We start from the raw sequence: 19,902 nt of genomic DNA on the forward strand, positions 1-19,902 counted from the left end.
GCACTGTTAAGAATTTTGCCTAGATAAAAGTTTTAAATCAAAGCTGTCTAAAGTGATCATGAATATGTAGTCATGCCTATCTCTGCCACTCCTCCACAGAAATGGACAGAAACGGTAGAGTCATATTCCCTCAAGTTTGATGACTGGGTCAACTATGCTTATTTGCTGCTCAACCAGTTATCATGTGATTCTGATCCAAAAAAAAAAAAAAGGATAAAAGAAAATAAAAAATAAAGGACAAATTTTTGTGATAGATTTAAACACAGATTTGGGCATTATATTACATTAAATAATTAGCGTTAATTTGGTTGGGTATGAGGTTTATTTGAGAACAATCAGACTTCAAGACTTCCTCTTTCATGCTACTTAGCCAAATTTCTGTGTTGCTTAAACCTGTGTAGAATAACTTTTATTGAGGTATAATAGAGAGCTTCCTAGGATTGGGCGATACCAATACCAGGCATTTGAAATAAGGTAATCCATACTAAAAACAGAGAACCTAAATAAAAGTTTATACATTTATACTGAAATCCCCAATACTTTATCTCTCCTAGCTCTGAGGATGCTGGCAGTCAGGCTTATCCCATCCAAACAGGATGTGGAAAATCTGAAGAAGAAAAAAGATCCAAACCTATTGACTTGAGATCCCCAATGAGATAGCCTATTAAGAGCACCTTATGATTAAACCTACAATCAACAAATCACAAACACACGTACATACACATATACATATATAAACATGCCAATCCATTTTTATGCCCAAGTTTTATATATAAACATACATCGAAAAATCACCACACATCTGAGAAGAGTCTCTAACATGAAAGATAAGCATAAACAAGAACACTGGAAAGCAATTTGAAGGAAACAATTTACACAAGGAGAAAGGAAAAAAGATGGTTAATATTTTCATAGGAAAGAGAGGAGCTATTTCATCCATGAAATAAGGAGTGTCAACTCTAGAGAATAAATAATCAAAGAACAAGAAAGAGACCTTTAAGTTTTTTAAATATTAAAGTAGAAATTAAAAATTAATAAAAATGTTAAAGGTTGATTATTTTTCAAATGAGCTATAAAATAAAAAAAAAGATAAGAAACTTATAAGACTAGAATAGGAGGTATAATATCCACCAAATAAGAGATACCAAAAGCCTAATAGAGAAAAAGAAAAGAACTAAACTTAAAAAAAATTTTTCAATGCATTTTCTGAAGTGAAAGATCTAAGATTCCACTTAACGGGACCCACTAAATGGCCAACACAATAGATGAATATATACACATTACATATCACCATGAAGTTTTAGAATATTAAGAAAAAGAAAATTCTACAAGAATTGTGGAAGGAAAAAGATGGCATAAAAAAATTGGAATAAAAATGCTTTATAACCTTCTCCACAGAAGCACTAGATACAAGAAAACAAAAGAACTTTAAAACTGTAAGAAAATTGGGATCCCTGGGTGGCGCAGCGGTTTGGCGCCTGCCTTTGGCCCAGGGCGCGATCCTGGAGACCCGGGATCGAATCCCACATCGGGCTCCCGGTGCATGGAGCCTGCTTCTCCGCTCCGCCTGTGTCTCTGCCTCTCTCTCTCTCTGTGACTATCATAAATAAATAAAAATTAAAAAAAAAAAAAAACTGTGAGAAAATTATTTCCAACTTAGATCTGTAAATCTAACCAAATTATCAACAAAATGAAATAAAAATCTTTTTAAACATACAAGTTATCTAACAATTTATCTCTAATTTACCCTTTCTCAATTAATCACTGGAAGAGATGTTCCACGAGAATGAGAACATAAACCAAAAAAGAGTATCAGGGATCAACTCAAGTAAGAGTGAAAAGAATTCCAGGAAAAAAAATTGTAAAACTGACATGTAGAAAACCAGTACCATTTGGAGCTGGTCAAAAATGGTAAAAGAGAAAATACTGTCAAGTAGGGAAACCGGCATATCCTATATATATATGCATATCTTATGCATATAAAATTATAAAACAAGTATAATATGAATTTTAGGAAGTTTTAAAAAAACTTTAAAAAGTAATCTCATATGTAATAGACATCACAAATATCCTATTTTCCTTCCTTTCTTGAGAATTCCACATCCCAATATTCTTGCAATTAGACAAGGACATATGACTTGTCTGGGTCAACAAAATGTGAGTATGAGTGGCATATAACCATTTCGACCCGAAGTAGGGAAAATGCCCCAATTTTCAACTCCATTCTCTTTCTTTGCCTTAGAGATTGTTATTGAGTGGGTACAGTCACAAGATCAGAGTATTCTGGACTACTGGGTCAATGCATTAAGGGAAAACTGCCCAGGGGAGTCACTTGATCCTGGAGTAGACTTTGTATAAGCAAAAGCCACTGAGGTTCTGGCATTGTTCATTACTGTGATGTAGATTAGCCTATCTGGCTGGCTAACATAATATTTTACATAGTTCTATTGTAAAGAATATTTATGTGTCACAGTAATAAAACAGTAATTATTGTTTTATCCAAAATTATGATATAACTATGTGGCAGGCATAGAAAAAGTGTTGTATGAGAATGTTGTGTGGGGTGAGGGAGCTAGGCAAGTACATTGGTGTGGTAGAGATATTGGGTGTCAAAAAGAACAAAATCCTCTTCTTCCACAATGGAAGGTCAATAAACAGTGCCTAAATTCAAAGAAATAGTAGTAGAAGTACGTTTGGCTTCAGCTTTGGACCTTACTTCCTATTTTGCCACAATGGAACAACCCTCTTGACAAACACACAAAAGGCAGATCAGTTGAGAACATATGCTGAGTTTTCCTTTCACAAGTATGACTACAAAAGTTCAGGTCTTTAACAATGGTCAAACACCTTACAGGTAATTATATTTTGACTGGCTTTCCTGATTCATAGTGGTGGAGGAGGTGAAGTAATAGGAGAACATCCCAGCAGCCAGGGATGTGTTTCCTTATCAAACCCCCGAGCCACAATTAATTTATAGAAGGGTACTCATCTGACTTGAACTGTGAAAAATAAAGTCCCGTCCTTAATCTAGAGTTGAGGCTGAAAGACCCTCAGCTTAGTATGGTCTGTTGTTATTGTTTTGAAATAAGACAGTATGATCCTAGGAGCTGGGAAGTGTCTAAGTTCCCCCATGGTGCTGACTGAATAACAAAAGCCAGTGTGCAACATGAGAAGAAGAAATAGATGTACAAGGAGATAATGTCCTCAGCCCTTATAAGATCTCAGTTCCTAGCCCTGAGAGCACCTCTTATATGCGTAAACTAACTCAATTTCTTTTCATATTTGGAGCCAGAGAGTTCTGACTATTAAAGCTAATGCTTATCAACTTGGACCTTAAAAGACAGCTTAATTCCCTTCTTTGCACCTAAATACACATTCCTTAGGTAGTTAGAGGGGAAGAGCTCATGTAGAGTCTCTCCTTTGCCTAGACACTTATTTTTCTAACAGTTGTGTATGCCTTAGAATTGGCCTCTGGTCCTTCTTTTAAGGGCACAGAAAATTTTGTCTAGGGAACAGTGTAGAACTAACTTAAAGGATTAGAATCTTGAAGTGAATGATTTCACTATCACTCTCACTACAGGCCACATACAACACAAAGTCTTGTAGGTTATGAAAAAAAAAAACCTACCCCCTCTAACACTGATATCTTTTAGTAGAGGAGATGAGCATTAATTATCTATTTTCCCACTGCTAGAAACTGCTAGAGTCCTTTTGCTGATAGTGTCAGCTTGAGTTTATAGCAACCCACTCTTCTGGAAGACAGAAGAGTCAAATGCATTATACTACTGAGAGGACATAAGCTAATGAAGAAAAATGATTAATCGATATTTGTGAGCAACACATTGAAGCAAAGAGAGTCTGCATTAGCTCCAGAGTGTAAACCATTTTGTAGAAAGAACACTTCTGAATCCGCTTCTTCATTCTTGATTTAGCAAATGTGAGCTTTTCTTCTTTCTCAGCTAACAGCCAAAATAATTAACACAGAGTTTACATGAACTGGGAAAGTGCTGTGTTGAGGGGAAAAAAAAGAGAAATTGTACAAACCCTGTAGCCAAGCAGTTTGCTGCAAGAAATAGAACTGTGAACATCAGTTTGATTGGAAATGCTACCGTGTAGAGCAAAGGTGATGGAAACTCAGAATTCAGATCAACATTTCCCATATTCACACCCTATGCTAGGTTCTCAGACTATCTTGTCAGGGGAAATAAAGAGAATAGGGCCAGCTTTATGTTAAAAATCTCAGATGAGAGAAATTTGTGGTTTATATCAACATTAAGGAGTATATCAAAATGAAAAACATTTAAAGTGTTTCATTTGATACTGTCCATTCTAAATTCATGCCAAAGCTAAATATTTTAAGCCTGTTATACTGAACAAGACCTGTAAGATCGTGTAGTCCCTCATTTTTGCTTTAAAGGGCAGAGGAAGAGGACACTCAAAAGGTTAAGTACAGGTCCAATTTAAGCAGCTAGTGAAGAATAGAAGAGAATACCAAAGGTAGTTCTCCTGACTGCTAATTAGTGCTCCTTCCACCACACTGTGCTTCAGGTAAAGTCTGTAAGAGCCCCAGTATGATAATGGGAATAATGTCACACATTAGAGGACTGGTGGACTCTGAGGAATATCACACTTCCTTCTTGTCAAAAGGCAATTTTTCTTTTCCAAAGAGGGAATGACAGCCTCCTTTTTGAAAGCTATTCAAAGGTACAAATGTGTGAACTTTGAGCAAACTGCTAAGGCAGGTGTATTGCCTAAGTGCAAAAAGAAATGACACAGATAAAATCAGGTGATTTCATGTACAAATTTTATACATTAGAGTCTAAATATTTTGATGATCCTTAAAGAAAAGAAAAAAAAAATCAGGCTTCTAGTCACCACAGTTGAACTGCAGCTCCATTACTGAATCAATATTCCTGCTAGCAAATATCCCTTATGAAGTAGTCTTGCTATACAAATTAGAACAGTTTTGGGAGGGAGGGAGTGGTAATGCTGGGAAACTTGGGAAAAATAATGACTTCAAAAGAGAATTTATTTAATAGACAGAACTAGGGCTGGGTGAGTGGGGGTGTGGCTGAAAGGAGTATGAATGACTTATATTTTAATGAATTATTTAATAAAAGCAGGATATAGACATTTTGGTTTCAAGTCAGAGGATAGAATGATCAAATGGATCTTTTCTCCAAATAAATACTGTTATGCTACATTTTCATGGTCAGTAGTGCTCCATTTGTAGGTGTCCCTCGTTTCAAAAACCAATTTGGCTTATCTGTTTTCTCGTCCTTACATATATCTCAAAAGCTGTAACAGATTCAGGGAAATAGATGACCCAGTCACAAATGCTCACTTTCTCCAGGGACCTGCCTTTAAATTGACCTTGAGCTCCACAAACCAAAAAGAGCATCTGTGTACCTCAGGACAGTATTAAATCTGGGGGGGAAAATAAGTAAAAATGAAGGCAGGGTAGACAGAGTTGGCCAAAGCAAATAAATACTCAGTAGAACAGCCAAACCAATAGATAAGAATGCAGAGGCCAAAAAAAAAAAAAAAAAGAATGCAGAGGCCTCATTAAATTGCTGACTCGTTAGGGGGTGTAAGTGGTTACAGGAAATGTCTGTTTAGATTAATGCCACACAGTCTTTGGTCTTTTACAAGAAATTTTTAAATGTGAACTTGTCCAACATTTTATATGGCTTTTTATTTCCATCCTTTTAATTTGGAAGATTTTTTGGTGTTGGGAGAAGAAAGAAGAGCCTGGGGTTCAGTCAAGTAGTATATGTGTCAAGGAAAATTTGATTCTTTACTAATGAATTTTGACATACTTTTCTAAGTCCTTGGCCTCTGCACAGAAAACACACAGAACTGTGTGGTGCTATTAGCAGGATTATGGGCTAATCGATGAATAAACTGAAACCAAGTTCTGTATAACTTGTGACATAAATGAAAACCGTCGCTATTGTGGGAGGGAAGGAAATTCCCCCAGTTAATCCTCAATGGCCTATGTAGGGTGTGCCAGTTTTTAAACCTCCAACTGCCACATATTGATGAGGGCTATTTTAGGAAGTATGAAAAGGTTACAAAGAAAAAAAAAGGTAAAGAAATCAAAGTTAATGTTTGATTTTGTTATGACAATCCGAAATAAACACAAAACCAGAATTTTTGAAAGATACAGCAGGATATAAAAATTATAGCTTAGATATTTATCTAGTACTTTCTAGATGTTATGGATAGTGATGGCTACCAATTCTTTGATATTTCCCCAATGGAGACATGGAATCTATATAACTCTTCCTGAATCTGGGTTGGTTTTGTGATGACTTACACCAGTTGAATATGGCAAAAGTATCTGTGTTAGTTTTGGACTCAGCCCCTAAAACGCCATCAGCTACTACTTCCTCTTTCTTAGAATACTCTCTGGGAGCTCTAAGCCTTTGTAAAGAAACGTTATTCTGAGAAAACCTATTGAACAAATAACATGAAGGAGCTCTGGTCTACTGTTCTACTCTTACAGTCATCCTTACCACATGCCAGACATGTGAGTGAAGCCACTTGGAACTTCACCTTCTCTCTTACCTTAGTAGGTAATCTACTAGCTAGAAATCACCAAGTGACTTCCCGTGATAAAGCAGAAGAATAAGGTAGAAAAACTCTCCTTTGAGATCTACCCATGTTCCTGACCACAAAACTGTGAGATATAAAATTGTAGTTTTTCAAACCCACTAAGAACTAGGGTGGGTATGAGAAAATGTAATGTACATTTCTTTACATTTATTAACCTATTTAATCCTCATAATAGTCTAATCATGTAGGTAATACTATTTTCCCCATTTTAGAAATAAGCCTGAAGAAACTGAAGATTAATGAGATTAAGTAACTTGTCCACAATCACATTGCTAGTAAAAGGGCAGAGCAAGAATTCAAGTCCGGGCAGTCTGATGCCAGAATCTATACTTTCAGACATGATATTTTCTCCATCTATCCTGAAAAATTAAATACAGTTACCAATCAATAAATATTCACAAAATACTTTGAAATATTGTCAAACACTCTGATAGGCGTAATGTAGCAGGGGAAGCATGACTAGTGATATTGGTGTAGCAATCCAAGCTAACCAAAGAGACACATTCTTTGGTGCTCAATTCAAAATAAAGTGCCTTCCATAATCTCTCCCACCTCCTCTTCAGTCATTTATTTCTATCTCATTCCCCCAATTTCTTTCTAGCACTTAACTCTATCTGAAGTCACTTATTCATTTACCTGTTTATTGCCTTTCTCTCCCTTTGGAACCTTAGCCTGGTGGAGCTGGTGTGGTACAGCTTAAACACCCTGTATCCACAGTTTTATTTTCAGAAAGAGTTACTAACTAAATATTGAATAAATTATTTTATCCTCTTTAGGGTAGGCTCTTAGCTCTAAATTACTACAGGTTAAATATGGAAATGTTGAGATAAAGGGCCCAGAAGATTCTCTAGTTGTGTGCATTTATACTGGGAGATAGATGATAACTTTTATCATATTATTGAAAGAATACTCAATTCAGAAAGTAAAAAAAGCTGTTTGTTTTAAAAAAAAGATTGTTTCTCATCTCTGTGCCATCCATCACAAAATACATTTTTCTTAAGGATACAGTATGTGGGCTTGCACACCCACAGAGAAAAAATGGAAACAAAAGTTTCATAAAACAGTTTTTCCTCTAATTTCATGCAGTGCATGATGACATTTTTCCATTTTACTTATGGCATTTCATATTTGAAATGATGGCCTGATTTCATAGCTCACTAGTGAAAACCACTGCAATAGTGACATTGAACACTTTTTTTTTTTTTTTTTTTTTTTTTTAGCTAATTCTAGCTATCCTTATGGATGAGGTGTTAGAATCAGGAGGAGTATGCATGGGGTCTTGTCAGACAGGTGGAGACCTACCTGAGGGCAGATGTCAGCCTATGAACTTCTCAATCATACTATGTAGCAGCTAGTTGTCCACCTCCTCTGGGTAAGGTGCACTGTCAGAAAATGAATTTCCATAAAATACGACTTTCTGAGTATGGAGATGCATATCCATTTTGCATGCCCGCAGGCTTCAGGGGCGGGGCAGAGTGGATAGGGTGAGGAGTGTGACAGTTTGATCTCTCACAAAGGAAGTTCTTTGAGAGCATATCCTGTGGTGAATCTACAAATTGCCTACAGAACTTCACACAGCATCCTGTGGGTACACTGAATAGGGAGGCAGCTAGTACAAGCAAAAGATCACTGCACTGTGAATCAAAAGAAGTGGGTTGGAGTCCTAGTTCTACCACTTGGGCAAGTTACACAAACTCTTTGAGCTTCAACTCCTTATTTTTTAAAATGGCAAAAATAAAGGGACTCTGTTCACCTAACAGGGTTATGGTGAAGAACAAATAAAACAATGACTAGATAGACCTAGGGATTTTTAATTATTTTCTCTTAAAACTAGTTCCTCATAATTGAGAATAATTCCAATAATTCACATTCGTTGACTAAATGTCTTTTTCAGACTAATAATTATATATGACTTCTTTATTCTTATTTCAAGCATTTCATGCACTGACTGCTGCCTCTCTTCCTCACAGCTCGCCCACCCCATCTTCTCAAGAAAAGGACTTTAATTTCTTCCAAATCTTACTAACAAGTAGCAGCATCTTGGGATGGTGGGAAGTAGAGCTGATTAATGAGATGGAATAAAGTTAGTGGAGAAGAGAGTTAATGCCACAGAGGCAGCTTGGGTGTGGTAGAAAATTCTGGACTTTGGAGTCAGAAAACCCATTATTTAAACTCTAAACCTTAATTCACTACCTATGTGTTACAGGCTGAACTGTGTCCCTTCCCTCAAATTCATTTTTTGAAGTGACGGTACTTGGAGGTAGGGTCCTTAAAGAGGTAATTAAGTTAAAATGAAGACATTAGGGTGAACACTAATCCAATATTACTGATGTCTATATAAGAAGAAGAGTTCAGAACACAAACACATAGAGAATATAGACTGTGAAGACCCAGAAAGAACAAAACACCTACGAACCAAGGAAAAGAAGCCTCAGAATAAACCAAACTTGCCGACACCTCAGCCTGGGACTTCTAGCCTCCAGAACTGTGAGAAAATAAATTTGTGTTGCCTGAGCAATACTGTGGGTACTTTGTTATGACAGTCCAAGCAGACTAATATACTATGTAACTTTAGGTAGGCCATAAGAATAAAATTTGATAAAACATTCTTATGAATTATTATGGGAAGTTCTTGAGTCTTTATTCTATCAAGAGAGATGAAAGAGGACTTTGTTACGAGCAAAATCTGACAAACAATTATGGATTTGGGGAAATATGAGTTGTATCCCTGCACTAAGAAAATCAGCAGTATCTTCATACCACTTGCTTAAAATCCCCTTTGTTTGCAAATCCTTGTTTGTTCTGTGTGGTAAGTATCTTTGAATAAGAGAGAATCTGGTGATTGCAAAATAATGGCAAAAGTGAAACTTTTGATTTCACTTGATTTCACAAATAGGCTCACAATCTTGACCCTGGGGAAAGCAACAAAGAATTATAATAGTCCCTCTTCTTACTGGACACTAGCCTGATAGTCTCAATGATACTCAACTGTAAGCAAGATCTCTCTGACATGCCCTCCATCGCCAAGTGGATAGAGCCAGCTTGGAGGAAGAGCATCACTTTAGGAATGAAAACTCTATCCATCCAATGAAAGACTGGAAATCATCCAGGTGATTTCTGCGTGAAAATTGAGTATTGCATTTGACATGGAATTAAGGCATGTGAAACTTTTTGTATTGCTATCTTAAAATTTCCTTCTATGTTTTAAAGATAAGGATAGTCCCAGGTCTTTTCTTCATAACTTATAACAGGAGTGTATATAAGTGTTGTGATGCATATGTTCTTACATTTATGCACAAAAAAATTGTGTTTATCTATGGGTTTGGAGATTTTTTAAAGATAACCTTTACCTTTCTTTTCAGTAATTTTTAAATATTCTAAATTATATTAAATTTATAACCCAAAAGAGAAACTTAAACTGGTATGCAATCATACTTTGGAATGATATTACTTGTAATTTAGTAAGTAATGCAGGGAATCATCGTGAATAAACATATGAATAAATAAATGAGTTATCACTGATAACGAGAATAAAAGCTAATTTTAAAAAATGACTCTGCTCTCTCTTTTGTCTGATGAATAAATTCAGCCATTCAGAAACCACAGGGAGGGCTCTCCTTCTAGGGCACCTTTCTCTGCACTGAGTAGGCCAGGGCATTGCCACCTACTGTTGTTCTGTTATGGATCTTTTAGGGATCATTCTGATAGTATGATTGCACACAAACCTTAGAGGTCATGTAACAGCTTCCCCAAGAGTTTGCAACCATCTATGTCTTTAAATCTTCTCTTGCTATGGCAGGGAGTTGCCATTCAACTTTTTAAAAGAGAAGCTTTACTGGGAATTATATCTTATGATGCCAGGGATTTCTTTTCTCACTCTAAATTGTGAAAATGTGATAAGAGGAGGCCGGTGGTACAATGATAAATGATCAGTAGTTCCCTTTTAGGAAACATACAAGTTAGAACCACATATACAAGGTCTTGTAATGGCCTCTTGTGCTTATATCTCTTAAGCATCAATGAATTTAAAGCCAAATCACAAGACACAACAACCACAAAAATACACACACCCCCTTGATTGATAAAGACAAATCAGGTATGTATAAGACCATATACCATTTGCATACACATTGCACAATTGCATCAACCATGGCTTTTATACCATTGACTTTAAAAAAAAAAAACCCAAACAACAAAAACCATGACCTTTGGAATCAGGCACATATCTGTAATCAAATATTGGCTCCACTACTTGCTACTGTGTGATCTCGAGCAAGTTGTTCAATCCATTCAAGAACTATTTATTTATTGATTTTCATGAGCCAAGCACTGTGCTAGGTGCAGAATGTGTTAACTATGACTATAATAGTCATGGTCTCTGCTATTATGGAGCTTAGTCTAGTGAAGAGACAGACAATCACATTATGCAAATGTGATTCCCATTCTGTAGGGTGTCTTTTAGTTTTGTTGAAAGTTTCCTTTGCTGTGCAAAAGCTTTTTATCCTGATGAAGTCCTAATAGTTCATTGTTGCTTTTGTTTCCCTTGCCCTTAGAGACATATCTAGCAAGGAATTGCCTTGGCCTGAGGTCAAAGAATTGCTGCCTGTGTTTTCCTCTAGGATTTTGATGGATTCCTATCTCACCCATGACTTAGCAAATAATGGGCTAGTATCCAAAATAATGGGCTAGAACTTATCAAACTCAACACCCAAAAAATAATAGTCTAGTCAAGAAATGGGCAGAAGATATGAACAGACACCTTTCCAAAGATGATACACAAGTGGCTAATAGACATACCAAAAAATACTCAACATCACTCTGCATCAGGGAAATATGAATCAAAACCACAATGAGGGACGGCGGGTGACTCATCAGTTAAGTGTCTGCCTTTGGCTCAGGTGTGATCCCGGAGTTCCGGGATCAAGTCCCACATCGGGCTCCCTGTGAGGAGCCTGCTTCTCCCTCTGCCTGTGTCTCTGCCTCTCTCTCTCTCTGTGTCTCTCATGAATAAATAAATAAAATCTATAAAAAGAAAGAAAGAGAAAGAAAGAAAGAAAGAAAGAAAGAAAGAAAAGAAAGAGAGAGAGAGAGAAAGAAAGAAAGAAGAAAGAAAGAAAGAAAGAAAGAAAGAAAGAAAGAAAGAAAGAAAGAAAACAGAGAGGGAGGCAAACCGTAAGAGACTCTTTAACTATAGAGAACAAAGCGAGGGTTGCTGGAGGGGAGGTAGGTGGAGGGATGGGGTAATTGGGTGATGAGCATTAAGGAGGACATTTAATAAAATGATAAAATGAACTCTGGATGTTTTATGCAATTGATAAATCATAAATTCTATCCCTAAAAATAATAATATAGTATATGTTAACTAGATTAAATTTAAATTAAAAAAATTTAAAAGTCACAGAAATGAATGTAATAAAACCCAGTTAAGTGACATATATCCACCAGTGCTTTTTAAACCATTCTAGTGGCTAGATTGTCTTGTGTAGACCAAGGTGTAATGGGTGGAGATTTGTGGGTAGAACCTAGACCAGAAAGAACTGCATTTTTTAAAAGGAGAATATAAGCGTTATTGCCTCAGGGAATTGGCGGTGGGAATTCTAGTGCACCCATATTGTTTGGATCTCACTTGGTGGTGAAGTCAAGGTAAGAAGGGACAATCAGAGGTTTCACGAAAAATTCCCACAGAATTTTGCAGACCAGGACTTTAGAATACAATGTTATGGAACTATGGTATGTTGTTCCTTTTTTGGCCTCCAATCTTAAGAAGCGCCTCTAAAATGTTTTGCTTCATTTTGGGGTGCCTGGGTGGCTCAGTTGGTTAAGTGTCTGACTCTCAATTTTGGCTCAGGTCATGATCTCATGAGTGGTGGGACTGAGCCCCAGGTAGGGCTCCTCACTAAATGGGAAGTCTGATTGAAGACTTCTCTCCTTCTGCCCCTCCCCCCACTCACATGAGTGCACTCCCTCTCCCCAAAATAAATAATAAAAAAATAAATAAACAATTTTTTTTTTTAAAGTTTTGCTTTGTTTTAATACATGTCAAGTGATTCTGGACTTACAATGTAAAACTATGATGGGTCTAAGCCTACATCAGCAAGGGTCTGAGAAAAAAGTCTATCCAGGTAGATGAGAAGACAGTAGATATGACATAGATATAGATACATAGAACACTCCTATGGGAGCAGAGAAAAAGAACTTATTTTAGAGAGATGAATTGAGGAAACATTGAGAAGCAATGTTTTAGCAGAGACCTAATGAAGAGTAGGAGGAGCCAAGCAAGTTCTGAGGGAATGCTTCAGGCAGCCTGGGTGAAAACAGCTCATTGAAGGTGAGACAAGTGTGCATGTTCTAGAAAAGAAAGACTGTCATAAGCCTGGAGTGGTGTGAGCAAGGATAAGGTGGCAAAAGATGAGGCTGGAGAGGCAGGTAGAATCAGAATAGCCAGGTTAGGTGGGTCAGCTTCCACAGAACTTTACAGAGCAGGATTTTATAGGCAGAAGCAATGTGAATCAATATGCATTTTAAAAAGGTAATTCTGGCTTCTATGTAGATTGGATGAGAGCCAGACTAGAAAAGAGAACGGTTACTCAAGAGGCCAAGTGAACGTTGATAGTGCCTTGAACTAGCAGGTTGACCCTGGATATGGAGCTATGTAGACTGTCCAAGTTGTATCCTGGGGGTAAAATCAATAGGGCTGGTGATATAAGTGGGAGATGAAGGGATGGCTGACTTACCAGGAAAAGGAAGGGATAAAAAAAGTATCCACCATACATACAGATTCACAGTGAGCATTAAGTAAGATAATGCATATCAAGTGCACACAGGAAGCATTCAATGTATGTAAGCTGTTATTATCACAAAGATAGATATAATAGTAAGAAGTTTAAAATGATTTGCAGTCACTTTAAATTGCCCAGAAAATGAGTATCTTTAAACTCGTTGGGAGCTAAAGAATATTGAGGGGTGATAAGTGGCTAATTTTGAACATCTTCCTTTAGATGCATATTTCTTTGAAAGTACTGTTATTTTTCACTTGTTTGGAATGACTGCCTCAAAACTTTACCACATTCTTTTTGTGTGTGTCTGTGTTTTTTAAGATTTATTTATTTGAAAGAGAGAGCACAAGTGAGGGGAGGTGGAAGGGGTGGAGGTAGAGAGAACCTCCAGCAGATTCCCCACTGAGCACAAAGCTGCACAGGGCTAGTAGGGCTGGATCTCATGATCCTTAGATCATGACCTGAGTCGAAATCAAGAGTCAGATGCTTAACCGATTGAGCCACCCAGGAGCTCTAAAACTTTACCACATTCTGAAAACAACCTCAAGCAGAGGTAGAATTGCTTAGGTTCTGAAGGCAGGAGGGAATTAGATGACAGCGTAAAGAATGATAAAAACTTTCATTAAAGACTTACCTCCTCATAAGTAACCCAAAGCATCCATAAAGAGAGTGTGTCCCTCGTGATTCGAACAGATACACTCAATTGAAAGATTTTAGTAACCTAACTTTTTTCTTCTGTATCTTGAGATCATAATTCTGAGAGTTTTCTTACATGACAAATACTTGACCTTGTGTAAAGATGTCACTTTCTCAACATGACTGCAGGAATGACAGGAGCAATGGAGGGTCAGAGAAGTCAATGAGTACTATTTGCATCTTGAGAAAAGGAAAATGCAAATTGCAGAAGTGCTATGCAGGAGACAGAAAAATAGATCATTCCTGGTCACTCTTCCAAACTGATAGACCACTCCATCTCATCACTGGAGACCTCTGTTGTTTTCCCAAGCAAAACAAACAATAAAGGGTAATTTTTTTCCCTTAAGGTTTCTACAGGTGTCTTTCTACTTGTCAGTCGTGTTGTTTCTAAGGTTTTAGTAATGAGCAAAGAAGGAGGCATAGGTCCTTCAGGAGAGTCCACACTCGGGTCGCAACAATGTGATAAAATTTCACAAGGCTTCTGACAGGCAGAACTGCAAATATACCATTAGCCCTGACCACAGAGGACTCAGGAGGACTTTCTAAAAAAAAACAAACACACTCATTGAGTCACCCAGGTCTGTCTTCCTGATTTTTCACTGATTTATTTTCAAAGTTTCTGCAACAATTAATTGGTGATTATTTACCAATAATGGGATAATAATAATAATAATAATAATGGGGTGAATCAATGCTGTTATCCCTAGCGTAATTCAATAGGACAATATTATCTCAATAACTTTTCAGTCTACTTACTGTGTTTCCTGGTCTGCAAGGATGTCTTATTACCATGACAGCTTTTAATGCAAGTTTGCTATCAATACATTTTTTTAAAAGTCTTTGTACTAGTGGGTTTACTACTAACCAGTAAAATGGTCCCCTGCCAATCCACAACCTAAGAGAGTTAAACCTTTATTAACTTTAATGACATTGGCTGTCAGTCACAAGAGTGCAAGACTGTTAGAACAGTCCACCACTTCCCACCAGTTCTCCCCCCATGGAGCTGCAGAGAGCACTTAGAGTCTCATGCCATGTTCCACCATTAAAGAGGGGCTGAGAGGTCTAACACAGATCCTCTCATTGAGGGGATAAAGGCCTCCCCAAAACTACTGCTTACTTGTACATACAACTGAAAGTTCCCTATCATAATATATTATAAGCCTCTGCCTCATCTGAAACAAATCCTTTTTCATTTCTGTGTGCTTTGTGCCAGTCACAGAGTGTGCTTTCAAAAATCTGTGATGGATTGAACTGAATTCAGTCTAAATCAGGAATACCATGCCCATTTGGCTTTCTCCTTTTCCCCAGGTCAATAAAATGGCAGCTAACCCGGTTGTTATTTTTCAGGTGTTCTCAGTTGAAAGTGGCAAAAAGCCAGGTCTGTGTGATGAGAACTGATAGTGTATTTCTCCTGTTCCCAGGCTTCTGGGTCTTTGCCACAGGAGAGAGTGGCAGTGAGCCAGAAATGGAAGCCAGAATTGCACGGGGAGCACAAGTCTCTGCCCTATCCTAAAGTGTCCATAATTATAACTTACTCAAAGCTAGAATGCTAGTACTAAGGAAATGAATTAAGTACATTCACAATTCTGGAATATTCTGACAGAATCATCACAATTTCAGAAGTTAAACAGAAATGAGAGAAAAGTTAAAACACCTGGAGTTTCTGTTATTGCATTTTATAACCTATTTCTAGGAAATCTCTGCAATTAACTTTTTAAATTAGATTCATAGACACTTTTAATGATAAAAATGATACCTTAATATAAGCCATGACTTTTCCTTTGATCACTAGTTTGCAACATCTGTGCTGACAAAGTTAAGTAAAAGACTACAGAGGAGAGAGTCTAGGTGGCCTTTCATGTAGAAATGGAACCACATGGCTAGACCTCAGTTACAGAAGACTAATGCCTGTGCCCTGGTTCCAGGGTAAGGAACAGCTCTCATGGTGGCAGCAAGATAATCATTAGGCTTCTGAAAAAGAAAGAGATGTGATTTTTGAGGTCTGAAATTTACAGTAAAAGATTTGTAGCAGTGATTAATTTTCTTATTATAAACATAAACAGAAATCACATACACACACACACAAACTGGGAATATTAGTATACAAGTAACATACTTATATATGCCCTCATTGGCATATTTTATATTATCAGTACTAAATGGCTCAGATAGAATCAAAAAATTAAATTTGGATTGATGACCTATGACAACAGTTCCACTGAATGCCCAGAGACAATTTATGTGACACTACTCTCTCTAGATCCTCCCTTGACTCACTTTATTCTTTCCTTCTTGACTTCTATGACCATGTTCATTCCTTTGCATTTGAGTCCTACCATTGATACATTGTAGGCATTGTAGGCTGAACTCAATGATTAAACAGAGTTAAAATAGGTAAACTTTGGGGCAGCCTGGGTGGCTCAGCAGTTTAGTGCTGCCTTCAGCCTGGAGACCTGGGATCCAGTCCCACGTCGGGCTCCCTGCATGGAGCCTGCTTCTCCCTCTGCCTGTGTCTCTGCCTCTCTCTGTGTGTGTCTCTAATGAATTAATAAATAAAATCTTATAAATATATAAATAAATAAAAGGTAAACTTTCCTGCAAAGTTGTGAACTTGAACTACCAATAAACCAGGGGTCAAAGGACTTACACACCACCCCAAGTTCTTCAAATAGGTATTCCTGTGATTATTCACATTTGCTAATTCATTAGACAGCTTCTTAAGTGATCTGAACCTTGATTTTCCATCTGTGAAGTGGAACCAAGAATCCATTTTCTGTCCACTCTATAAAGCCATGGAATCAAATGAGAACATATACATGAAAGCTCTTTACAAACTGTAAAGTACCATAAAATATCCCTGAATTTATTTTTATGGTCAGGAATTATGAACTCATACCTACAATAAAAATGAAATCACAGCACAAAGTGATTATTTGGGAATGTAAGATAAAAGCTAAAAAACCATCTGTAGGAACTAAATCAAAATTATGATGACATCAGCAATAAGAATGTTTAATGTGAGCCTATTTACAACACTGCTGAAGTCTGATAGAGGCAGTGGCATTTGAATTGTGTGTAATTGTCAATATATTGTTGATTTAATACCCAAAGTTTGTTTGCCTAGCAAATATCACAAATGCTAAGCTAATTTTGAAAAACTGTAATACCACCTTCTTGTGACCCCCAGTTTCTGCCCTATGCTTCAAGTTTCATTTTCTGTTCATTACGTATTGCCCTCAAGGTTATAAGGAAAGGAATAAAAAGGATGAGTCAATAATGAATATTCTTGCCAGAAAAATAAACACTGAATTGGGACTGTTGTTAATAAGAGTATTACATGCAGAAACAAATAATTTTTCTTCCCTACTTGGCATTTAAAAGTCCTCAGCAGTCAGGTTTTTAGTTTTCTTTGTTAAAGCACATCAAGAACCTGGAAAAACAAATCAGAGAACATCAACCAAATTAAAAAGTTTAATTAATACAGAAGGATTGAGAGAATGGGGCAGTCTTAGATATGAGAAAAAACAAAACAACTCACATGGTAAGAGGTCAAGGGAAGATAGTAAATTTAGAACCATTTCACATAGCAAGCAAAGGATAAAATGAGATTAAAGTTCTTAGTGGTAGAACCTATTGTTACAAAGAAAATATACAACGACATGTCAATTATCTAGTTTCGTTTGAATGTGAAAAAAAATTCATTTTTAAGAATTAGCTTGAGGATTCTAATTGTAAGCATTCACAACACCGATTTGTTTGATATACCCAAGTCACTTTCATTCTTTCTTTTTCCAAGAATGCAGAAATAAAGATGCAAATAACCTGGACACCATCCCTCAGTGCTAATAAAATGCTAGAGTGTAAACAGGACAAAATAAAGATAGACATTACAGAATAAATAATTTGTATTTTATTGCTAAATTATTCAAAATCTCATGGAAATGTGACCCCTGTGGTATTGTAAGCAGTAACACCCAAAACCATGACTGCTGGGAGACTATTTAAAGATGTTCCATCAGGAATATCATGACTTCCATGTTTTTGCACAGTGGGCAATTTATTTTCATTTTGGATTCCAGGCAGGAAGTGTTTACTCCTGCCAAAGAGAATGTAAAATTTTCCCCACTCCTGTTGCCACTGAGGTTGCTGCTACCACAGAGAAAACAGAGTTAGTTGCCAAAGAGAGAACATAGATCCAAATGGAAGACTGAGACTTGAGAGAAGAGTCACAGCATCATATGGCCACAGAGAGTATTTGGTGAGATACTGGACAAAATTGGGTCTTCAAAAAAAAAAAAAATGGTTGAGAAAGTTTCAGTACATTATGTACTCATTAAATACATATTCATAAAATAAAAGGTAATGATAAAAAAGTAATTAACAGACATTCCACTGTAGATCACACAGGACGAGAGATATACAACTTACACAGAAAAAGAATCCCGATCTGGGCAGATGAATGTCTTCAGATGACATGTGATTATTCCTAGTCCCTCAAAGAGAAAACTTGATAAGATGTGGCAGATATTTCTCATTTAAAAAAAAAAGCTTCTAAGGGAACCCTGGGTGGCGCAGCGGTTTAGCCCCTGCCTTTGGCCCAGGGCGCGATCCTGGAGACCCGGGATCGAATCCCACGTCGGGCTCCCGGTGCATGGAGCCTGCTTCTCCCTCTGCCTGTGTCTCTGCCTCTCTCTCTCTCTCTGTGTGACTATCATAAATAAATAAAAATTTAAAAAAATAAGTTTTAAAAAAAAGCTTCTAATATATAAAAATAGGAAAGACAATTTCCTAAACATCATAAGGAGCATTTATTAGAAACCAACAGAAAAAGGGGGCCTGGCTGGCTCAGTCAGTAGAGCACGAGACTGTTAATCTCAGGGTTTGAGTTCAAGCCCCATGTTGGGTGTAGAGATTACTTAAAAAAAAAAAAAAAAAAGCATATAAAAGAAACCAAGAGAAAATATTAAAAAGGTGACATACTAAAAGGATCTGCAATGAAGCCAAGAGCAATACAAATAAATATAACAGAGGGTTACTAATAGTTTGGAGAGCTTAGCTCATGCAACATGTTTCAGAAAAGAGCTTGTTGGGGTACCTGGGTGGCTCTGTCAGTTGAGCATCTGGCTCTTTATTTTGGCTAGAGTCATTATTTTGGGGTCTTGGGATGCAGCCCCTGTTGGGCTCCTCTTGGTGGGGATTCTGCTTAAGGATTCTCTCTCTCCCTCTCCTTCTCCCCCTTCCCCACTGCTCATTAGCTCTCCATCTAAAATAAATAAATAAATCTTTTTTAAAAAAGAATTTGTTAACTGATTAAATTTTGTAAAAGAAGAAAACAACTTATTTGCAGATGATGTAATTTTATGTCTAGGAAATCCAAAATAAATAAATAAATAAATAAATAAACAAATAAATAAATAAATATTTATTAGTATTAGTATTAATAGAAATAGAATGTCATGTCTGAGAAAGTAAAGGTTGGAGCCTATAAGGTCTTATGTTTGATTGCATGGTGGTAGCAAAGTATAGGAATTATTGAAGTCCAACATTTTAACTTGAATTTTGTTCTATTTCCCTTTATTTCTAATACAAAGACATTACTGCAGGCCACCAACTTCTCTGGTCTGGGTTACTGTAACAACTACATTCTTTCCTCTCCAATCAATGATCCTCACAGCTATTGGAGTGATTTTTTTTTAAGTTGAGACATAACTGTCATAAACCATTATATTAGATTCGGGTATACAACATAATGATTAGTATTTATATATTTAAAAATGATCACTACCACAAGTTTAGTTTAAACATCCATCAT

This window comes from Vulpes lagopus, chromosome 20, assembly GCF_018345385.1.
Source record: "Vulpes lagopus strain Blue_001 chromosome 20, ASM1834538v1, whole genome shotgun sequence".
Classification (NCBI taxonomy): Eukaryota; Metazoa; Chordata; class Mammalia; order Carnivora; family Canidae; genus Vulpes; species Vulpes lagopus.